The following is a 24,894-nucleotide window of genomic DNA, read 5'->3' on the forward strand; positions in this document are numbered from 1 at the left end:
ACCACGGTGCGACTTGCATTCAGAAGGAAAAAAAAGTACAAAAAAATATATAAAATAAAAGCGCCATTTTTTAAAGCCTAGCCAGGTTCATGGGCCCGGTTTCCCTGTTTCAATGGCGTATGTGTTCCCCAGCTGGACGGGACACCAGTCCATCGCAGCGTTACTCATTTTTGCCAGCTGAGTGGACTGGAGCAACGCGAAATGAAGTGTTTTGTTCAAGAATACAACGCGTCGCCCAGTCCAGGAATCGAAACCACAATCTTACGATCATGATGCTGACACCCTAACCACTAAGCCACGCGCCTCCACAAAATAAAGTACAACAGAGCATTTGAGCGCTATAGATTATACGGGCACGAAGTCAGAAATTCGTCGTGAAGGAGTTGTTTACTGGTACTTTATTTTAACAGCCCCAGCAAAGTTGATCTCGGTCGGATTTTAACTCAAAGCATAAGGTGCCAGAACCAATACGAAACGCAATGCTCTAATAATTCTGCCAGTGTGCCATCCTTAATAATAATATTAATAATAATAGTAGTAGTAGTAGTATCGAATTCTTGGTACAAGGACAGCAATTTCGGCTTAACTGGTTCTTATTTGTTCGGTCCCAGAAAGGATGAAAAGCAAAGTCGATCCCGGCGGAATTTGAACTCAGAACGCAAAGACGAACGAAATGCCGCAATGCATTTTTCCCGGTGTGCTAACGACTCAGTCAGCTAGCCGAATAATAATAATAATAATAATAATAATATAATAATAATAATAATAATAAAAACAACAATAACAACATACAGAAAATAGCACTACTAGGCACCGCACACATCCTACGTAAAACACTTTCAATGCAGTGAAAATAAGAGCATCACACAAACCACAGCACATACCCAAGGCACACAGAGCTGCGCACGGTAGTGCAGTGAAGGCTTGTGATAAAAATAAGACTACTGAATAATAATAATAATAATAATGATAATAATAATAATAATAATAATAATAATGATAATAATAATCCTTTCTAGTATAGGCACAATACCTGAAATTTTTGGTGAGGAGCTAGTCTATTAGATTGATCTCAGTACGCAACTGGTACTTAAATTATCAACCCTGAAAAGAGGAAAGGCAAAGTCGACCTCGGCGGGATTTGAACTCCGACCGTGAAGACGGACGATCTGCTGCTAAGCATTTCGCCTGGCGTGCTACCGATTCTGCCAGCTCGCCGCTTTAATAATAATAATAATCCTTTCTACTATAGGCATAGGCCCTGAAATTTGGGCAGGGGGAGGGAGTAAGTCGATCACATCGATCCCAGTGTTTCACTGGTACTTAATTTATCGACCCTGAAAGGATGAAAGGCAGAGTCGACCTCGGCGAACTCGGAACGTAGCGACAGACGAAATACCGCTAAGTATTCCTCCGCCCGGCATGATAACAATTCTATAATTCGCTGCTATGATAACGATGATGATTATAGTATTAGTAGTAGTGATTATTATTATTATTATTATTATTAATATTATTATTATTATTGTGTTGTTATACTAGAATAAACGAGGCTTTCGAAGAACAACTGCCTCTCTGTCGTTTCCGTCGGTACCGCCTGCAAGAAGATCGCAGCTACCGCAGTAATTACCCCTAACACTGCCATTACTATCATTAACATCCTCATCATCTTCAACCTGGCAGTCGCTTTACGAAAGAAGAAAAGCCACACTACATAAATATAAACCCAAAATAACAAATTAAATTAAATAGACGAGGATCGTGTTTCTACCAGCATTGCTTCTGGCGCGTCAATCAAAGTGCCGCAAATTTTCTCGAGAAAGAAATGTAACGATAGTTCACATATCTACATCTTAAATGACTTATAGATTTAGTATGTTCAGACGATCGACACCTCTCACTTGAAAAACGACGTCTATTTCATATGCGTAACAATAAACAACTCATTTTTCTCTCCTCAGGAAAACCTAACTACAAACAAGTAAGGGCTTTGAGAAAATGTTGATATATATATAAATAAAGCGCGAAGAAACGTAAATGCTGTTAGTTTGATGTAGCAAAAAGCCCTGTTTAAAATGTAAATACTTCCCTTCACCGAAAGTCTTCGGGACCCCATCAATATTTTGACTGGCTCTTTATTCAGGTGGTATTTGCTAGCAAGATCCACCAGTAATCGTCTTGAATTCTAGTTTATAACAGAATGGATGTTATTGCCAGGAATGTGACACAAACTAATCCAAAATTCTCTGGTTATGCCAACATGCTAATAAAGTTATTGATGTCTTTTCACTTGGCGCAAAGCCAATTTTTGCAGCAGAACATTACACATCGCTTGAATACATCCCAATACAATAAACGTAAATTATTGACCTTAGAAAAACAAAATGAAAGGTAAAGTTTGACCCCAACTTTATTTGAACTCAAAACGCCACGGGGCAAGACAATATGCTGTGGTACAGTATTTATTTCATTGCCATTTCTTGCAACTCGCCGTTCTGTAATTCTTTGTTGAATTTCTGATATGGTGAAAAGGAAGACATCGAAGTTTTCAGGGATCTTAATGTATTGTTAGGGCGCCTTTGGTATTGGTGTACAGGGTAATTTAGATTGGCGGGAACACTTCTACCACCAGATTGATGACTATCGGCGGACTTACAGGAGTCTGTCTCGAGGGTACAAGCAAATTAGCCCGGAGCTCAACCCGGTTTCCGAGGTGTCTAAGCTACTGAAAGCACCGTATTATATCACGGACGGAATTATAGTCGTTTTCAGAGTTAAACACTCATTTGTCACGGTAATCATTTTTAGATGGGTGGACTGAAAGAACGTTAAACGAAGTGCTTTGGTTAAAGACACAAATCGCTGTACGGTCCGAGAACCGAAACCTTAACCTTACAATCGTGATCTCAACATTCAAATCACAAGGCCAAGCACCTTTCACCGGTAACATTGAATCATAAATAAATCATATGATCCATATATCCACATCTTCAAATGTCTCCTATAACTCTAAGGCATTTTCGGGTTCAATATATTATGATAAAAGAATTGCAGATTAGAAGGGATCCTCGACTAAGGGTCGCCCATCGGCTGCGTCGGTGCTCGACATGCACCGCGCGCTTCGCACCAGATAATGAACCACCGCTCGGCGATGGCCCGATCCATTCTTCTTATTTTAGCTTCAATGTCAAATACCACACGAATTTCGTTCGATATTCTCACAAGAAGGAATGAACTCATGAGTCTTTAATAAGTTATTAATAAGTCCTTAATAAGTTATTAATGAATATAATCACATTATTTGCCAAAAATGATTGTTCAACATCGAACATTCAGGTGGGGAAGGTACCGCGGCATTCTGTAGATATATATGAAAACTAAACAACAGACACAAACACACATGAGCTACCTTGCATAGAATTTGTCTTTTCCTCTTTATTTTTCCCGCCTTTTCTTCTTTCCACTCTGCATCTGTATTCCAAAGAACTTACTCCAAACGTCATAATTAACTTTACCTGCGTTCCTTATATAGGTTTATCTGCTTCGAGCTCTACTGTTCAAAAAGAGAAAAAGAAGAATTATTTCACGTTCTCTCAAAGTTTATCAATTCTTACAACGTCAATAACACCCACCCACCCACACACACACACACACACACACACACACATATATATAATTTTGAAATGTGAAAGAATACACTCCCCAACATTGCGAGCGAATGAATAAATAATTAGTTTCCAGTAAGTTCGACGTACTTTCATGAAATGTTATAACTCCCACCTACACACGCCTCCTCGCACATGCACAATTCCACAATAATACCAATTTACCTCCTGTTCTTGGTAAATGATATAAGCAACATAAGCACCAGTTTATCGAAGTGAAATGCCAGCAACAGGATACGAACTCTCTCTCTCTCTCTCTCTCACACTCTCCCTCTCCCATGCTTATTTTTGATTTTGTAAAATATGTTAAAAATACGTGTATCCGAAAAGCCTACACATCAAAATCAACTAAAACAAACGTTATATCCATGATGTATCATCGTTCGTAGCAAAACATGATGGCCCAACCACAAAGGAAGACTTCCTATATTTCCTTGACGTACATCATCGTCGATTTGCATAATAACATTACAAACTAATTACGTATTCTGTCACAGGCAGGCAAAGTGGAATGACGTATCAATTGCAACACCAAGGAATGGAAAACTGACGATGTCTGAATTCTTCGACAGTTTAAGTATAGAAATTGCTATCCAGGAATAGAAAGTTTTCATTACATGTTTTTTGCTGCTAGAAACATATCTGTACAGGTTTATAAACACACGCTACGAACTTAGACAAAGAAATGCACACAGAAACTTATAGATGAAATTGATGCCTGTTATATTAATCTAGCTGCTTAGGAATTGTACAATTGTACACGTATGTATATCAATTTGTCTGTGCATGTAATATATATATATATATATATATATATATATATATATATATGTATGTATGTATATATATGTAGTTGAAATTTACAGAAAAACAAAAGACGAAGGCAGGTGTATGAACAACAAGAAGGTGTATTAGTTTGACGCTCGAGAAAGTGAAAGTCCTACGGTCGATTTCTTCGACTAAAACCTGTCAAGGCGGTGCTCCAGCATGGCCACAATCAAATGATTGAAACAAGAGTGGAATAATGAAATATATATATATATATGTGTATGTGTGTGTGTGTGTGTGTGTGTGTGTGTGTGTGTGTGTCACGTGATCGTCCAGACTATCGGATGGTATACATCACTGGTCACAATATACTTTGCATCGTTTTAGCTTCAGAATGATGCCACCCTGCTGGCTAGACAAACAAGCTAATATATACATATATATATATATATATATATATAATATATATATATATATATATATATATGTGTGTGTGTGTGTGTGTGTGTGTGTGTGTGTAAAATACTTTTAATGCCGTAACAATGCAAATTATAAGAAATAATACAAATCGGTGGTTTGCACTTTTACTTTTACGGTGGTTGTATTTCAATATTTAAAGAAATCTATGGGGAAACGATGGTGTGAGTTAACGTCTATATTCCGTATCGTGTATATATATATATATATATACACAGGATTGTTTTTCCCATTAATTAGATTCGTCCTTCAATTTGGACGTTTCCAAAAAAAGATTTCTAATATTGGTTCTTCATATTTTGCTGGTAGCTTACTGCCGTAAGTTTGCGAATATGAAAATAATACTTGCATATGATGTGTTGTGAATTTATTGAAATAAATGCCGTAAAACTCAACAATTGTGTTTAAAATGGAGAAAATAAGATGTTAAACTGTAAAAGAGAATATTATGAAAACATCGTCTGCATGAATTAAAATTCTCTTATATATTTTAACATCTTTTCTTCATATTAAACAAAATTGTTGAATTTTATGGGATTTCTTTCCATAAATTCACAACACATCATATACAGGTATATATATATATATATATATATATATTTAAGAAAGAAAAATATGTAAAAACGCACAAGGGGTTGGTTGTTACTAAAATGAATTAAGTAACAACCAGCCCCACTAGAACAGAACAACAATCAATTCTTCTCTCCACCCTTGAAATATATGTAAATAACCCCTAAAACTTGTGTATATATCTCACAAATCTGTATACATTAAGAATATCTGTCTAAAGACCCTAACAATACTTTGAAAGTAACTTGTAATTTTCAGATAAATTGATGGGTTAAATCCCAAACCAAATCACCTTCAGAAAAATTGAAGGGGTACATCCCTTTAGCTGCAAAAATTATTGTCAACAACAATAATGGCTTCCCCATGATTTAACAAAAATTTTCTCTGTACTGAAATCTGACAGCCATCTAAGAGTTTTTGTTCATCTTGATGCTGACATAAGTTCCTTGTTTTTCCTGATGAGAAGGCGGCATAATGCACCCCTTATTCCTTCGAAATTAGGAATATGCAGCCTTCGAAACATATGTCGAGAATAAAGGAATTTTGTTAAATCGTCGTTCAACTCCATTCTTTCATTTATTTGTAAAAAAAGCACACAAATTTCCACACGAAAGCACGTGATCTCTGCCCCTGGCATGTAGCTTCAACCGTGTTTTTCTGACGTGAATTTTCTACCCAGGTATCGGTTAACCGAATTATCCATACTAAGATAATTCATTCAACTACTTAAATATATATATATATATATTATATATATATATATAATATATATATATATATAGCTTTATCTGCTTCGTGATCAACTATTCTAAAAAAGAATATTTTATGTTCTGTAAACCACCTAACACAACCTACATATGTATTTTATGAAACTGTCACATTTCTAATATAAATCAACTGCTGCAATCTGCCACATTATCAGTAAAAAAAAAAAACAGGGTTTGACTATACGACTAACACATTTCGTATCTTCCTCCACGATGGCCCTAACTAAAGACAAGCCAGGACAAAGCAATACCTTATGTACATTGCTCAACTGCCCGATCTAAGATCAAAATACATTCCTGCTGTCCGATAATATATAAAAATCATCTGTAGCAATTGTCCTGAATTCTATATCGGAAGCACCATCAGATTAGTACACATGCGGGTTGAAGAACTCTATGCTAATACTTCTTCCGTCAAAACATACCACATCCAAGTTTGCATTGAATCTACAGAAAGAAACGTTGGGAAGCCGAGAATAAAGGAAACTATTTTAATTAAGATGTACAGGCCACGAATAAATAGCAGATGAGTGCTGCATGCAGGCAATTGGCTACTATTATGTGCACACATACACACGCACAATAGAGAGCATAGATGTCAGCTGTTATCACTTTTTCACCGAAGTTTTCCTAAGGAAGGAGTGCTAATCCGGATATGTTCTAATATTTAACTACTACATTTTATATTTGATACTAGCAGTATCGCCCGGCGTTGCTTGGGTTTGTAAGGGAAATAACTATAAAGCAGTTTTAGAGAGTTATAGCCAAAAAATGGAAAAAAAATGATGGTAAATTTTTTTTTTAGTTAAAAAGGTCGAGTTGCGTCCCCTTGACAGTCTGTGGTTTGTGTTTCTAATTCTCGACCCCATGTCGAATTTATCGATTTTTTTTCAGAACTGGGGGAACTTTTCAAAATTTTCGCTGCGTTAGTTTTGAATTATGACATTGGGCTATGTGTGTGTCAAGTTTCATCAGAATCGGTTGAAAGCCGTGGTCAGGGTGAGGGTACAACCTAACAGACACACAGAAACACACACAGACAAACTGCCGTCTATATATAGAGAAATTTTATATGTTAGACGTATAACATTACCTTCTAGCTTTCCTTATAAACTGACTTTCCGAACTATTTGTGACTATCTGTATTGTCTTATATTTCGCTATTTTGTATTTCAATTTTTACTGTCGAAAAGTATTAACTCACCTCAAAGCATATCAAACAACCAGCGTTTCTACACAATGAGGTGCACCAGAATTTTCTTTGAGAAAACACGTATTCTTTAAAAAATAACTGGGCAAGTTTAAACAATATATCGCATTTGAAAGGACGGCGTTGTACGTGTAAGGGAATATATATATATATATATATATAAAGAATAAGGAGAAAATGGAAAGGTAATTAATAATATATTATTTGTTAATTATAAAATAAGACATCTCTAGATAATTTTATTTATAAAATTAAAATCACTATAAATATTTTTTAAAATCTCTTCAGAGGTAGTAAAGATATAGCGATTAGAAATACATGTTGAGATAACGGCTGCAAACTAATAGCAAATATGCAAAAAGAGCCGGTTATAGAAGGCATCAATCCAACATAGGGTTAGATGGTAGTGTATATTTTTATGGCTTAAAGTTAAAAAAGAAAAGATTAATATGATATCATAGGGTATTGAGAAGTAGAAAAGAAATCGATTTTAATTTGATAAATTAATTATCTAAAGATTATTGAATCGAAACAGCTGTCAGAGACGTTGTCATATCTTATGATTAATATATAATATTTTATTAATTATCTCTCCATTTTGTCCTTATTCTTTAGATATATAAATATATGAACCACGATTTATATATTTACCTTATAGTTGAACTTTCTATGGATTGGTAACTAACCAGTGTTTTCATTGAATTTTATTATCCTTTAATGAGGTTTATAACCTTTATTTGAATATATATATATATATTGTTGGGTGCAACAGGCATATATGTTGGGTGCAACAGGCATAAATGACATGTATTTTTACTCAAGATTTGCAGAAGTGGTATATATAATGGCCAAACGATCGATTTAGCACTAACCACACATCTCGAAGACATCTGAAATGCCGTATTAGATTTTCTTGTTCTCCAGTTCTCTGCTCTTTTGTTCAATAAATATCATCTCTGAGTTATGTGAGCAACTCCATACAGAAACCGTTATTTTGGAAGTTTACTAAGTTCTGCAACTCTTTCACAATAAAAAAGATGCATTATGCTAGATCACTCTGTAGACCTGTATATAAATCATTCTGTGCTTTGATCGAAGGAAAAACTCAAATTTTACCATTTTGCCGACATTAGATAAATTTTATTTTTATCATTTCTTGTAGACCATGCTATCATTGATTAAAAGAGTTACTAAATTCTCTGAAATACTTTGCACCGAAGATGACACGCAATGTCGAAACAGCTGCTTGTAAATATAATAGGGATGAAATCCTTAAGCTGAAATTAAATAAAATATTAAATGTAATAACAGAAAAAAATGTATTCTAAATTACTTGACTAAGAGTATGGGAAAAAAACGGAATATTCCTCTTGCTAAGAAAAACAAGAACACCCAAAACAAAATTAAACACACAGAAACACATCCATGGACTTTCGTAAACGCTGGAAAACATATGCACATATATATATACTCATACCACGCCGATACACATAGCCATGCGTACACACACCTATGTTCATACTCACGCAAGCACATATATCTACCTACCTACATGTGTGTATGTATGTGTATGTGTGTGTGTGTGTGTGCTAATTAAATATATTCCTAACAAAAAAATTCTTGAAGGGGTTTATATTTTAGTCGCTGCCATATACGTCCCACTTAGTTTGTTAAGTTAGTGGAATAATTGGTTTGAAACCCAAGTATTCACAGTTTGGTTTCCATTATTATTTTTTTCAGCTTTTTTCTACGAATAAATAACCTGTGTAGTAGTCTGTATGTTTAGAAAACTTGTATTTCCAAACGCCGTCAAGCTAAAAAAAAAAAAACCCACCGTCAACAAAATCATCAACTACAGGCAAATAGAACAACATTGCTAAAATAAAGTAGCTCGTTTCTTTTGAAAAACCCGAAAACAACTACAATTTTGTTTTCTCAATCTTAGGAGCAAAATATATAGATAAATAAATACCAAGTCAGTTTAAATCTTCTATTTTAAATCGTCGCAGTGACTTGTTTATTGTTAGGTTCTTTTTAAGTTTTATGGGAGGTCATAGTGAAGTTACTCAGTTTTATGGGAGGTCATAATGAAGTTAGTCGTTTATTTTGTTCTATTCGAAGTTTCGGCTAGGAGCAGATTAGAAACGTAACTTGTACGGTAAACTGATCACTGCACGTATCACAGCTGGATATCAGCGATCACTGCCGCATCCCTCGTAACGCTACGCTCTTAATAGACGTATAGATTTAGAATGGGACACACAAAGACATCATTTATAGAGCTAGAATCGTTATCAGAGACATCCCACCTACTTCTGCTGTTAAGTGGTTTACTACCAGTAGAAATTGATCAACTTGGACCTACTATATCACCGAGACTCTCGGCCCTGAATAATTCAATTTAAGTTGTGTCGACTGGGGAAAGACGTGTTTAGTACTTCGATAAAATAAGATAAAGAATAAGAAAAAAAAATAGGGCGATCACGTAGTATTAATTAAGAGACACAGTTGTTAGTGATATTCTCTCCTTAAATCATCGGGATTTTTCGGTTTATATCTTAATTAATAGACATGACGGTGGCTCAGTAAAAAAAAAATATATATATAGTGGTGGACTCGAAATATATGTGAAGAAGTGATGGAGAGCTCGAGTATTAAGTACGAAACTATATCACAGAACCTATGAAAAGATAAATGTTATAAGTGCCATGTTATTAGTAACCTATGCCCTTACATTTCGCTGGTTAATCGTAATTGATTCAATATATATTACATATTTAGACTTTACTATATATATGTCAACACACATATATATGTGAATGAAAACGAAAACGATAGAGAATTTGGGAGAAAATTTTAGGAGAATCGCAGTTAAGGGTGCTAGTCACATTTGTGTCAAACTTTCTTCTTCATCATCATCATCATCATCATCTCTTCTTCTTCTTCTGGTCTTATCACCTCTCTCTTTCTCTGTGTCTTTCTTTCAAAATTGATATTGCAATTTCAGATACTAAATTATATACACCAGCACCGCCCTCACACACACACAAATACACAATAACGCACACACATACACACACACACACACACACATACACACACACACGTATGTGTATAAAACGGCAATCGTATATAGACCGTCAACGCCATCAAACTAAGCTTTGATATAGTACTTATCTACTATGTAGCAATTGTGGTGAGTAAACAATATTACTTCGGTCATATTTCATCATCCAGATACATAGAAAAGATCTATACTGCAATGTCTAATTAAATCTGGAATGTAAAAGAGCACACCCACCACACATACACACACACACACATACACATTTTTTATTGTGTTAAGTCATAAGTTTTGCAATATTTTTGGAAATCTTTGCTTTATTCGTCATGTTACAACAAAAGCAGCTCAGCATCTAAAGTAGAGACCAATAGAAGTGACAGAAAAGTGACATCAGACGGTGCGACACGATGACCTCTACTTTATATTACTAAGTTCTTGGAGACACTATAACGGGTCATTAGCGTTGTTGCCTTCTGACCAAAGGATGTGTGTCTACCAAACTTGACGAAAAGTTTCGAGCTAAACTATTACTACTAATTCTTCAATTCCCGACCACACACATACACATACGTCACACGCACACATCCCATACACACACATCACATACACACATCACGCAAAATCACACACCACCAATTTCTATTTCTTTACTATCCACAAGGGGCTAAACACAGAGAGGACAAACAAGGACACACGAACGGATTAAGTCGATTATATCGGCCCCAGTGCGTAACTGGCACTTAATTTATCGACCCCCGAAAGGATGAAAGGCAAAGTAAACCTCGGCAGAATTTGAACTCAGAACGTAACGGCAGACGAAATACCTATTTCTTTACTATCCACAAGGGGCTAAACACAGAGAGGACAAACAAGGACACACGAACGGATTAAGTCGATTATATCGGCCCCAGTGCGTAACTGGCACTTAATTTATCGACCCCCGAAAGGATGAAAGGCAAAGTAAACCTCGGCAGAATTTGAACTCAGAACGTAACGGCAGACGAAATACCTATTTCTTTACTACCCACAAGGGGCTAAACACAGAGGGGACAAACAAGGACAGACAAACGGATTAAGTCGATTACATCGATCCCAGTGTGTAACTGGTACTTAATTTATCGGCCCTGAAAGGATGAAAGGCAAAGTAAACCTCGGCAAAATTTGAACTCAGAACGTAACGGCAGACGAAATACCACTAGGAATTTCGCCCGGCGTGCTAACGTTTCTCCCAACTCGCCGCGCACACCACCACCACACACCAACACATGTCCACACATAGGCCCTATCTATTGCTCCAATCGACTCCTTTTCGTTTTCTCAACTATTTCAACGTTCATTTTTACTCTACTTCCCCTCGTACCTTCACCATAGCCCTTAGACAACCACCCTCTTTCCCTTTACCCCCCCCCTCTCTCTCTCTCACTTGGACTCTCTTCCCTCCTTAGAGCATCCACAACGTTTCAAGTGATTCATAAAACATGAGTCAGCCTTACTTGTTGAGTCTGAGCCAAAATATTATATAAATAGAAAGGTTGCGGCTAAACTAAACGAGGATATGTTTATAGTTCGGAGAAGAAGTCTTCTCGTTCATACATTTGCATGGTTACCATAGAAATGGAACGCAACGCAGACATACGTTAACAAGCATAGAAGAATACACCGCTACAGATATGCATCTACACACAAACATATATTTACATACAGACGTTTGTATGTAGGCATATAGGTTTATAGGTAGGTATGTGAGAGGTTAGTTGCATTCCGTATTTAGATGAATTAGCAGAGAGACCGACACAATTATATATTTACAAAAAATACCTACAAAATAAATATTGACAATCACATCCATTATATACAAACACATATAGACACGCATGTATAAATATATATATATATATATATATACGTACATACGTCGTACACATTTTAATTACATTATAGAAATAGACCATGTTTTTTCTGGTACATGTGACGTGGTATACGCTTACATCCACACACACATATACATTCCCATATAGTTGTATATTTTGATCCTGTTCCTAAAATAAGAGAATGTGATTGAGAAAGATCTTCGCGAAAACGAATGAAGTTAGTTATTTCTATCCCACAATACCTCATGAGAACCCATCCACGAAACATGTATGTTTATGTAAATGCATAAACATCAATTAGATTCTCCCCTCTTATACCCCCATACACTACACACATACACACAGAAAGTCGGACAGCTAACGTGAGAGGTTTATAGATAATGATATATAATGTACAAGGTAAGGGCAGCTGTACTAGGACTCTGTCAATGCAAATACGAAGTGAAAATAGAAGCATGAAACTTCGTTTCTGTATCTGTTATAACATAATGTGTGTTTATTTTGCGTAACATAAGGAAAGATATTTCACTCAGTATGTCCACCATCATCACTTTCCATCGATTTAATATGCGTGCACGATGTCTTTGCCTTATGTTTGTAGGTAGAGTTGGATGTCTACCTTATGGCCATCTTCAACGTTGGGGCTTGTTCTCAACGATGCCTCACATCAAAGTATCACCGGAATCAGCTCTGGTGAAATAAATGGCAAAGCTTTCTTGGGAATAAATAGCATGCGTTTCATCTTCAAATAATCCTGCGCACACACTTTGAACCGTGCGCTGTGTAAGATTGGTTAAACGTAACTTCGTTGAGATCATAATGTTTACTAATCCACGGTTATCAGAACTTTAATAAGAGACGTTCAAATATTCATTTGTAAAAGATGACGAGAAACGAAGCGGCATAACGTCCATTGCTTGCAATGCTTCAAACAATACCTATTTCTTTACTACCCACAAGGGGCTAAACACAGAGGGGACTAACAAGGACAAACAAACGGATCAAGTCGATTATATCGACCCCCAGTGCGTAACTGGTACTTAATTTATCGACCCCGAAAGGATGAAAGGCAAAGTCTACCTCGGCGGAATTTGAACTCAGAACGTAACGGCAGACGAAATACCTATTTCTTTACTACCCACAAGGGGCTAAACACAGAGGGGACTAACAAGGACAGACAAACGGATCAAGTCGATTATATCGACACCAGTGCGTAACTGGTACTTAATTTATCGACCCCGAAAGGATGAAAGGCAAAGTAGACCTCGGCGGAATTTGAACTCAGAACGTAACGGCAGACGAAATACTGCTAAGCATTTCGCCCGGTGTGCTGACGATTCAGTCAGCTCGCCGCCCTTATGGCTTCAAACAATACCACCGAGACCGGCTTCTTGTTGTACTTGTAAACCTTAAAAACAAAAATCCTGCGATTGTGGTGATGGATGACCTGCTCAACTATAAAATTCTTTCATTGAATTCGGACTCTCGATGTCTCTTCCTGGTGCTTCAAAAAGTTGAGAAGTTTTGGAGCTCTTTTAAGTACAGCGGCATTAGGATGAGCTGTGAGACTTTCTCAACGTTTTACCGAAATCACATCTAATGGCTCTTCCTATTCCTCTTCTGTTCACACAATGCTATAGACGAGCCGGGTCTTGCCTATGGATAAATTTACATTGTTTTAACATTGTCTTAAACGAATGGGACATATGAAAGTATGTTTGTAATCATCAGAGGCATTGTGAAAAGCTTTAAGCTTAATTCAATAAAGTGTGGTCTTCATCGCACTCTGTATAGCAGCGATGTTATGAGTGAGAAGCCCTTGTGCTCAGTTCAGCAATAGCATTTTGTCGCAGAAATTCGATCATTTTAGTACGATCTGTCACAATTTGTAACCAAACACTTAGAGCTAATATCATAGACTCATAACATATGAAAAAATTTGCACTTACGTTGCACATCAAGATATAATATTCTGAAAAACGATTTTAATTTTACTACTGTCTCAGTATGCATAAATACAAACACACAAACACACACATATATTCTTTATTCTTTTATTCGTTTACTTGTTTCAGTCATTTGACTGCGGCCATGCGGAAGCACCGACTTTGGTCGAGCAAATCGACCCCACCACTTATTCTTTGAAAGCCTAGTACTTATTCAATCGGTCTCTTTTGCCGAACCGCTCAGTGACTGGGACGTAAACACACCAGCATCGGTTGTCAAGCGATGTTGGGGGGGGGGGCAAACACAGACACACAAACACACACACACATATATATACGACGGGGTTCTTTCAGTCTCCGTCAATCAAATCCACCCACAAGGTTTTGGTCGACCCGAGGCTATAGTAGAAGACACTTCCCCAAGGTTCCACGCAGTGGGACTGAACCCAGAACCATGTGGTTGGTAAGCAAGCTACTTACCAAACATCCACTCCTTTGAAAAGCTTATGTTTCTGGTGTCCGTTCATTTACCGCAAACCACTTCTGTAATGCAAGTATTTGCAGAACAAAATATCACGTGATTTTGTTTGCTTTTTAATACTGATCTCTCTCTCTCTCTCTCTCTCTCTCTCTCTCTCTCTCTCTCTCTCTCTCTCTCTCTCTCTCTCTCTCTCTCTCTCCACACACACACACATATGCTCACATACACTGAAGAAACATTTCGAGCCTCGAGCGGGAATATTTGTAAACAGTATGCATTCTCTAGTAAAGAACGGCTTTCTATTTCTGCGTGGAAGAGTAGTATCCAGTGAAGAATAACAACAACAACAACAACATCAACGACAATAGCAAACGGTGTCAATGAACTAAAAACAAAAAAAAAATGTCACAACACAGCAGTGGGTAATGTCGGCACCGGCGACGCCATTCACCAATACAACGAACAGATACTACTACTAATACTACTACTACTACTACTACTAATAATAATAATAATAATAATTAAATAACAATAATAATATGTAGGAAACAAACGCAAAAGCGTAAATTGTGACAATAGCGATGACAATAGAAAGATTAAAAAACAGGGGAGGAAGAAATAACAATGAGAGGGGGTAGGGTAAAAACAAAATTCTGTAAGTTAGATTCCGTGGTGAATGTCATCTCAGTTAGCTTTGCATGTCAGGGGGTAAAATTTACGAGAAGTCGGTGGGGGTCTCAATGACTCCCACATTCTCAATAGACCTTCGTTTTTCAGTGTTTGTGTGTTTATTTTTTATTTTGAAAGGCTTCGATTAAATGTAATTGCACATCAGCGATATATATATATCCGTTTAAATGTATATACATGTATGTATATATATATACACACATACATGCACGCACATACAGCAAATGATTGTAAAAGATGTGTTATATATACATGTATGTATGTATGCATGTATGTATGTATGTATGTGTATATATATATATATATATATATATATGCACACACCCGCGGAGAGAGAATGAGAGAGTTACATATATTATTACATTAGTCTTATAGACGTATGTAACACATACAAATGTAAAACTACCATATATATGTATATATATATATGTATGTATGTATGTATGTATGTATGGTAGTTTTATATTTATATATACATAAGTATATACGTACCTATGTACACACAAACATATATACACTATATATACATATATGATATTTGTGAGTGGGTGTGTGGTAAGTAACTTGCTTACGAACCACATCTTCCCGGGTTCAGTCCCACTGCATGGCACCTTGGGCAAGTGTCTTCTACTATAGCCTCGGGCCGACCAAAGCCTTGTGAGTGGATTTGGTTGACGGAAACTGAAAGAAGCCCGTCGTATACGTATATATATATGTGTGTTGTGTGTGTGTGTGTGTGTGTGTTTGTGTGTCTGTGTTTGTCCCCACAAACGTCGCTTGACAATCGATACTGGTGTGTTTAGGTCCCCGTAACTTAGCGGTTCGGCAAAAGAGACCGATAGAATAAATAAGTACTAGGCTTACAAAGAATAAGTCGTGGGGTCGATTTGCTCGACTAAAGGTGGTGCTCCAGCATGGCTACAATCAAATGACTGAAACAAGTAAAAGAGTAAAAGGGTATATATATATATACACACACACACACACGTTACACTTGCAGTCACTAACAAAACATTGTTATTCCTTGTAAGATTTATTTTCGCTGTGTGATTACATCAACACATCACTTTCAGCTACTACTGCCAGTCATTGCTAGATTTTCTCGAACTGGACCAGTTTTATTCATTTCCCCCTGACTAACATTTCGTATCTGGGGCAGGGGCTTTTAAATTTATTAGTATACATTGTATATGGGACTACGAAAATGCTGTTTTTTCCCTGAGAATGTCTGTGTTGTGATCTGGGAGGATGTCGTTTGTATACTACATACAGGTGTTGGTGATAATATCGTGAATTGATGTTAACATACGATTCTGTAGTGTATTTATATACCCAGTGCTGTGTATATGGTACACTGTGCGTGTGTGTGTGTGCGTATACAAATATACATTTTTCTACATTATTTCTACGAACGTCTCTTTACCTTTCTCTTGCCACCTTCAACATTTTCACACGTTTATTTATAGACTTTAGCGTTTTCGGTATTTATTTAAGGAGAACTCGGTGTAGGTGTACGCACGTACATACATACATACATACATAAATACATACATACATACATACATACATACATACATGCATGCATGCAGACAGACAGACAGACAGACAGACAGACAGACAGACAAGAGTGTCCGTGTGTGTTTAAATTATTTTATATCAAATATTCACATCGCGTCGTATTCTTTGATAATTGCGCTGTGTTGGACGGTTCTCATGGAAAGCTTTTATAACTATTGTTTCAGTTTAAGGCAATTTATACTTCCTATTGTGTTCTTTTGTGATATAACCTCAAGCGATATACTATTTAAAGATATTTGCTTCTTAAACTCTGCTGGTTTACTTATTGAATCCTGTTACTTTACAACAAATTATGTTCGTCTCGAGCACAAAAGAAATACCGGTGTGAGAACTGAAAAACGACAGTTTGAAGAAGAAAAAAAAAGTGTTTTTCTTTTGTATGCGTGTGTGTGGGTGTTCGCATGTGTGTGGCTGTGGAGGTGTGTTTTAAAAGGAAAAAAAGCATACACAAAACGAAAAAAAAAATAACACATTCCGCCATATTGCTTTACAGTGGGCTCAGCATCCGTTATGCTGATTTGACATGTTCTGAGGCTTTCTCATTAAAACGTAAAACCGTTGTCTTTCAGATTACATATACTGTTGACATGGGTATTTTCTTTTTGATTCTGACTTAACATTCCAAAGTGAAAGTTAATCTCTGCTTTCTAAGTCAACTACGTGAATTGATATGTCAGATAAGAACACATGTTAACACAGTCGTTTGCTTTTGATTCACCTGATATTTCATCTTTCGTTGATCACTTAATTACAAGTCGGGTTTATTATATACCTACGAAGTGAGTAAGTAGTAGGCTTGTGGTTATCACACAATAAGCTACCGAAGCCTTGTAACAATTTAAAATTCGCAGCTAAAATGAAATAACATCTTAAACATGTAGCTCTTATCTTAAATGAAGGAAAAATATTAAAAAAAAATAAATAAAAACTCCGATAAAATGATAGGCTAACCTTTTGCAAGGCGGCGAGCTGGCAGAAACGTTAGCACGCCAGGCGAAATGCGTAGCCGTATTTCGTCTGCCGTTACGTTCTGAGTTCAAATTGCGCCGAGGTCGACTTTGCCTTTCATCCTTTCGGGGTCGATTAAATAAGTACCAGTTACGCACTGGAGTCGATATAATCGACTTAATCCGTTTGTCTGTCCTTGTTTGTCCCCTCTGTGTTTAGCCCCTTGTGGGGGATAAAGAAATAGAAATAGGTATTTCGCCCGTCGCTACGATCTGAGTTCAAATTCCGCCGAGGTCGACTTTGCCTTTCATCCTTTCGGGGTCGATAAATTAAGTACCACTTACGCACTGGGGTCGATATAATCGACTTAATCCGTTTGTCTGTCCTTGTTTGTCCTTCTATGTTTAGCCCCTTGTTGGTAGTAAAGAAACAGATAAGCTAACCTTTTGTAAGAAACTACATTCATACAAACAGTTATATTTATATCAAAGGGGATCCTGAATGACATTTTGATAAAAATTATTTTCCCTAGTTGTTAAATCTACTCCTCAATGTTGGGATAAACCTGATTACAGCGATCCTCAGAATATAACTAATATTTATTGGGTTGTCCGGAAAGTTCTTGCCGATTTTTAAAGGAAAGAAAAAGGTCAATAAGTACTTGCCATTACATTTTTAATCAACCAAATATCAACCATTTTGTTACACAATGCGTCTCCATCTTTCCTTTAACTTGAAAATACCCTCTTCCCAGAACTGGGGTGGTTTCATGACAAAGAATTCATCAAGGTATCTTTTTACGTCATCCAAGAAATTGAAATTTTTACCATTAAAACTACTCTGCAGAGACCTGAATAAGTGGAAATCCGAAGGAGCAATATCTGGTGAATATGTAGGATGGGGTAACACATCCCAGCCGAGCTGCAGCGATTTTTGTCAAGTGCCGGAAATGAACTTTCTTATCTTCCATTTTAAAGGGTTATATAATTAGCACAAGTTATAGGAACATAAACCTTCTTCCACGAAAAGATAGCTGAAACTGTGCTCTAAATGGAGGTGTAGTCAAATCCTATTTTATGGACTCAACCATGTTCTAAAATAAGTCGAAGCGTAAGCTTCTATAAATCGGCACGAACTTTCTGGACAACCCAATATTTTGACCAGTTTCTGTGGGATGTTTTATTGAAAAACAATGTAATACCCGATGGTAGTGATTCATTACCAGCCCTGGACAGATAAGCAGTGGTATTGACTCCGGACGAATCCGGACTTAGTTTTAGAATGGAAAAACTATATGATGTTATCTTAATTACAGTTGTCTAATTATCCAGTCAACCATACCCTGTGAAATATATTAATTATAAGCTTTGAAATATAAAGTTTTCTCAGCTTTGCCGAGGAATTTAAGTTTTCTTAGTATAATCTTTGCTTAAGATATGACAGTTTCCCTCTGATATTATCTAAGAGCTTATTTGTACACAAAAATTTGATCACTATAAACAAATCATCTGTGTGGTTGTTCGATAAGAAATTATCGAACCCTCATGCGTCGTCTAACGACGAGAGAGTCCATTATATGAACAGCGTACTGTTCCGTCAAGTTAAGATCAATAAAAGAGAGATAAATTATGCTTAATGAACAGAGTGTATATTTTCATAAGCTGCTAACAGTTTCATGCCATGAAAACGACACAGACAGCATTTTACACCACGTCTGGTGCATTCATGCAATCTTCAGGCAGTATATGCCATATGAGTACAACCTGAAGATTTCATGAAGCCAGCAAACGTGTTATAAAATACTATCGGTGTCATTTTTATTGCATGGAACTATTAGTAGCTTATAAAAATATATAGGCTGTTCATTAAACTATATATAAAGTTATATATATGTATGTATATATATATCCTTTCTACTATAGGCACATGGCCTGGATTTTGTGGGAAGAGGGCAGTCGATCACATCGATGCCAGTACTCAACTGGTACTTAATTTATCGATCCTGAAATGATGAAGGGCAAATTTGACCTCGGTGGAATTAGAACTCAGAACATAGCGACGGGCGAAACACCGCTAAGCATTTTGCCCGGCGTGCTAACGATTCTGCCAACTCACCGCCTTTATATTTATACACACACCACACATACACACACACACACACATACACACACACACACACACATACACACACACATACACACACACACACAGAATGAGACAGACAGACAGATAGATAGATAGATAGATAGATAGATAGATAGATAGATAGATAGATAGATAGATAGATAGATAGATAGATAGATAGATAGATAGATAGCGCCATTTCATTTTACAAAATTTGGTTGTACCGTGCATTTTGCTTGAAAATTCAAAAATACTGTCCTTACATTAGTTGGGAAACGGTAAATTAATCCCAAATGTCATTGTCATGAATTTCTCCAAATTATTCCATATTCTACGCTTTCGCTTTATTTGCCGACGAAGTAGTGGAGCAAAATTATAGTGGACAATGCTTTAGGTATTTCTTTCCTGACCACGTTGAACAATAAGGGGGGAAATTTTCTTTTTATTTTATTCACATGAGTGTAAGTACCAGGCTACTGTCTTGAACTATATGTCGGTTCCCAAGATTTTGAATAACAGTCTTTGTGTTAAAAACTGTACTTAGCTACCCCCGAAAACATATCGATTCATCAACAACCATTTCCTACTGATAATACTTCACAATTACTCCGTCTAAATGTTTTCTACAATTGCTCTGTATACCTCTCCATTACGTCAGCTCATTTTATTCCGAAAGACTCCATTTTGAATATAATTCACTGAGTGATGTCCTTTATTTCTAACACATTTACATACAGTCAGGGCGAAAATTAGACATTCAAAACGAAACCTAACCTTCCTCTCTTTCACATTAGCATTGCAGACTCAAAATATTTGTTCTCTCTTTTCAGTCTGATAAGAATAGTAAAGAGAGAAACAAAAAAGAAGAAAAAGACTTTTCTGTGTTATCGTCGTCTCCAACACATTTCAGTTTTTTTGTTTGTTTTTTTCCTCTCCCTGCTTTTTAGATCATTCATTACGTACACTAAAACAACTGCGAAATATCAACTACGAATATACTCGAATAGAATGAGAATCAGGACTTTCAACGAAAATTGATTTTGAAAGTCTTATTCACTGAAATTTTCGGCGAAATGAAATTCAAACTTTTCTGACACGAAAAAATGTTTGATCTCTTCTCAGAAATATTTAATGATAGCCTAGTATAAACCATATTGCGTTTCTAGATAAGGCACCATTACATGACATTCTGTGTCATTCGTGGAGGACTGTTGGTGGCTTTTAAAATATCATTTTCTCCAGAAATAAATATTAGTGTTAGCAGTCGAGGAGTGGATTTTATGTGTGTGTGTATGTCAGAATAAAATAATTGAATTTCACAACATATATGTGTGTATGTATATATATATATGTATATGTATGTGTATATATTTATATGTATGTATGTGTAAGGGTGTGGAGGCGCGTGGCTTAGTGGTTAGGGTGTCAGCATCATGATCGTAAGATTGTGGTTTCGATTCCTGGACCGGGCGACGCGTTGTGTTCTTGAGTAAAACACTTCATTTCTCGTTACTCCAGTCCGGTCAGCTGGCAAAAATGAGTAAACCAGCTGGAGAACACATACGCCATTGAAACCGGGAAACCGGGCCCATGAGCCTGGCTAGGCTTTTAAAAGGGTGCATTTACTTATTTTTATGTGTAAGGGTATGTATGTACGTACAGCATATAACATATTGTCAGAATAGATTTGGACCACATAATGCACAACTGATTTTGCTAGTTGTTCTGTAAGAATACCATTTTTTTTTTCTATAAAGTTGAAGAAGTTCAAGGACTTAGCTGAAAGAAGACATGGCTGATGTTACACTAAATAAATCGCACGACTACGTAGAGGTTCTCTTTGCTTTTCTTGCTGTGAGTCAGTGTTATAGGTTTATACAAACACTTATAACATAAGTGATGATTAATGTATGTTACCTTATCATAATCTAATTCTATGCTTCATACGTCCTGGCTTTCAAAATACATTAGTGTACTTATCATTTCACATGTCCTTGCTCTCGCGTAAATTTTTTTTTCCCGGTTTCTGTACGCGCTTAAAATTACGTCATTCGTGCTTATTAGAATAATACAAACGTTTAACACGTCGCCTCGAATTCTCAGTATATCTGAGGTTTCCTGCTCGAAGTAGAAGATTTGAATTACTTGCAGTATGCATTTGAATATTCTGCTATATGCCATGGCACAGTCTGCTATAAAAAAAATTATACAAAGAAAAGGCGGCGAGCTGGCAGAAACGTTAGCACGCCGGGCGAAATTCCTAGCGGTATTTCGTCTGCCGTTACGTTCTGAGTTCAAATTCCGCCGAGGTCGACTTTGCCTTTCCTCCTTTCGGGGTCGATAAATTAAGTGCCAGTTACGCACTGGGTCGATGTAATCGACTTAATCCGTTTGCCTGTCCTTGTTTGTTCTGTCTGTGTTTAACCCCTTGTGGGTAGTAAAGAAAAAAAATTATACAAAGAAATAATAATGCAATAATTTCACTTTAAAATGAAACTTAGAAGCTCTTATTTTTAAAGCAATAAAATATGTCTACCTATTTATTAAGGAAATGTTCCCTAAAGGTTTTAGTATTAACAGAAACATTACATAATTATTTTACTTAACGAAAATTGTTTGTTCAGTATAATCTGTAAAATATTAGGTTAAGACTAATGTATAACGATCTGAGAACGGTAATTACTCAGATAAGTATGAAATAGGTGAATAAAATTGGTCAGTGTTCTACATGTATTATATCATTGTTATGGTCTGAATAGTATGGGACCAAAGACCATGCACAGCATCAAAGTATTTTCTCAGGCACTAATCCTTCTCGTTTGCATTTAAAGTTTTATAGATCCGGTCTGGAAGTTTGTTCAACAATTGAAGGACTTCGTAATAAACACCAACAATTTTAGTGCAAAACAGGTAGCATTAAAAAGATCAAGCGAAATGCATACAAGTGTGTGTGTATGTGTGTGTGTGTGTGTGTGTGCGAAAAAGAAAACAAGCGGAAATACAACAAAAAGTGAAGTACGATGGGCATGGTGTTAGTTTAATACTTGATGAGTTTAATATGCGTCTTCTTAACGTTTCGGACGTTATTCCATCGTTAAAGGAAATAGCGAAACGGGGAGAGAGAAACAGTGCATGCTATGAAAAATAAGCTTTAATTAAAACAACTATCTATCTATCTATCTATCTATCTATCTATCTATCAATCTATCCATCTCTCTCTCTCTCTCCCTATATATATATATATATATATATATATATATATATATATAGATAGATAGATAGATAGATAGATAGATAGATAGATAGATAGATAGATAGATAGATAACCCATTATGTACAAGGTTTACATTATTGCTTTCCCTGCGTTGAATTTCACTGTTCCAAAAATGAATTATTTCATATTCTCACGGAGTTTCTAAACACACACACACATACACACACACACATACATCACAGGAAATAAAGTAAACTTCGAACGCAGAATAGCAGTCAATGCAGCTTTGTAAAACAGTGGACAGCAAGCTGCTACGGAGAATCGAAACTTGTACCTCTCAAATCATATGCATGGGTATTCTTGCATATATGTATGGGTGTTATTACAGTTACTAAATGATGGTAAGGCATATTATTTACATTATTTACATTATTTACATTTGACGCATATGTAAATAATGTAAATAATGTACATAATTCCTCATCTCTTAAATATAGAACTATATGGTAAGGCATGTCTTGCTACATCTACAAACAAATGCACATCACATATACTTCGTGACGTATATTTACCATTTCGTATGAATCAATCAGAGGCATTTATACACATGCACAATATGTATGTTTATACTATGTCTTTGGGTGTGTGTGTGTGAGCGTGATATTATCTGTTTATACGTATGTCTCTCTCTCTCTCTCTCTCTCTATATATATATATATATATATATATATATACATATATATATATATTGTGTGGTAAGTAGCCTGTTTACCAACCACATGCTTCCGGGTTCAATCCCACTGCGTGGCACCTTGGGCAAGTGTCTTCTACTATAGCCTCGGGTCGACCAAAGCCTTGTGAGTGAATTTGGTAGACGGAAACTCGTCGTATATATGTATATATATATATATGCGTGTGTGTGTTTGTGTGTCTGTGTTTCTCCCCCTAGCATTGCTTGACAACCGATGCTGGTGTGTTTATGTCCCCGTTACGTAGCGGTTTGGCAAAAGAGATCGATAGAATAAGTACTGGGCTTACAAAAGAATAAGTCGACGGGATCGAGTTGCTCGATTAAAAGGCGGTGCTCCAGCATGGCCACAGTCAGTCAAATGACTGAAACAAGTAAAAGAGTAAAGAGAGTAAGAGTATATATACTCACACTCAAGTGATGAGTGTAAATCGAGTAACGTTCTTTGACGACGTGTGAGTGAATTGCTGAATGTTACCTGTCCTCGTGATTATACGATCATTGTCGATTCTCAAACACGGTTAATTGTTTTAGCTTAAAATGGCCCACATGACATTAATTAGCATTCCATTGAGTTAAATGAACTGGGATATTGCTATACTTATAGACTGCTTCTTTCTCTGCTTTTATGAAACGACGAGGAAGAAATTATGAATGTGATTGTATGAATGTGAAAGAGAGAGAAAAGAGCTACGGAATGAACGGCGCAGCAATAAGTTTGTTTGAATTAATTCCAAATTTGTCCTAATGCAATAACGGCCTTCAACAATGAA

General features: G+C 36.4%; 1 long non-coding RNA gene across 1 annotated transcript; it reads right to left on the reverse strand.

Moving 5' to 3' along the window:
- Positions 1-1,304: 1,304 nt before the first annotated feature.
- On the reverse strand, positions 1,305-20,171 carry LOC118766043. Its single transcript, XR_005001969.1, has 3 exons — positions 20,107-20,171; positions 13,473-13,515; positions 1,305-1,363 (listed from the first exon to the last, which is right to left on the reverse strand). It is a non-coding gene; the product is annotated as an uncharacterized LOC118766043 (long non-coding RNA).
- Between the last annotated feature and the right edge of the window lie 4,723 nt (positions 20,172-24,894).

The sequence above is a fragment of the Octopus sinensis genome, linkage group LG14 (genome assembly GCF_006345805.1).
Source record: "Octopus sinensis linkage group LG14, ASM634580v1, whole genome shotgun sequence".
Taxonomy (NCBI): domain Eukaryota; kingdom Metazoa; phylum Mollusca; class Cephalopoda; order Octopoda; family Octopodidae; genus Octopus; species Octopus sinensis.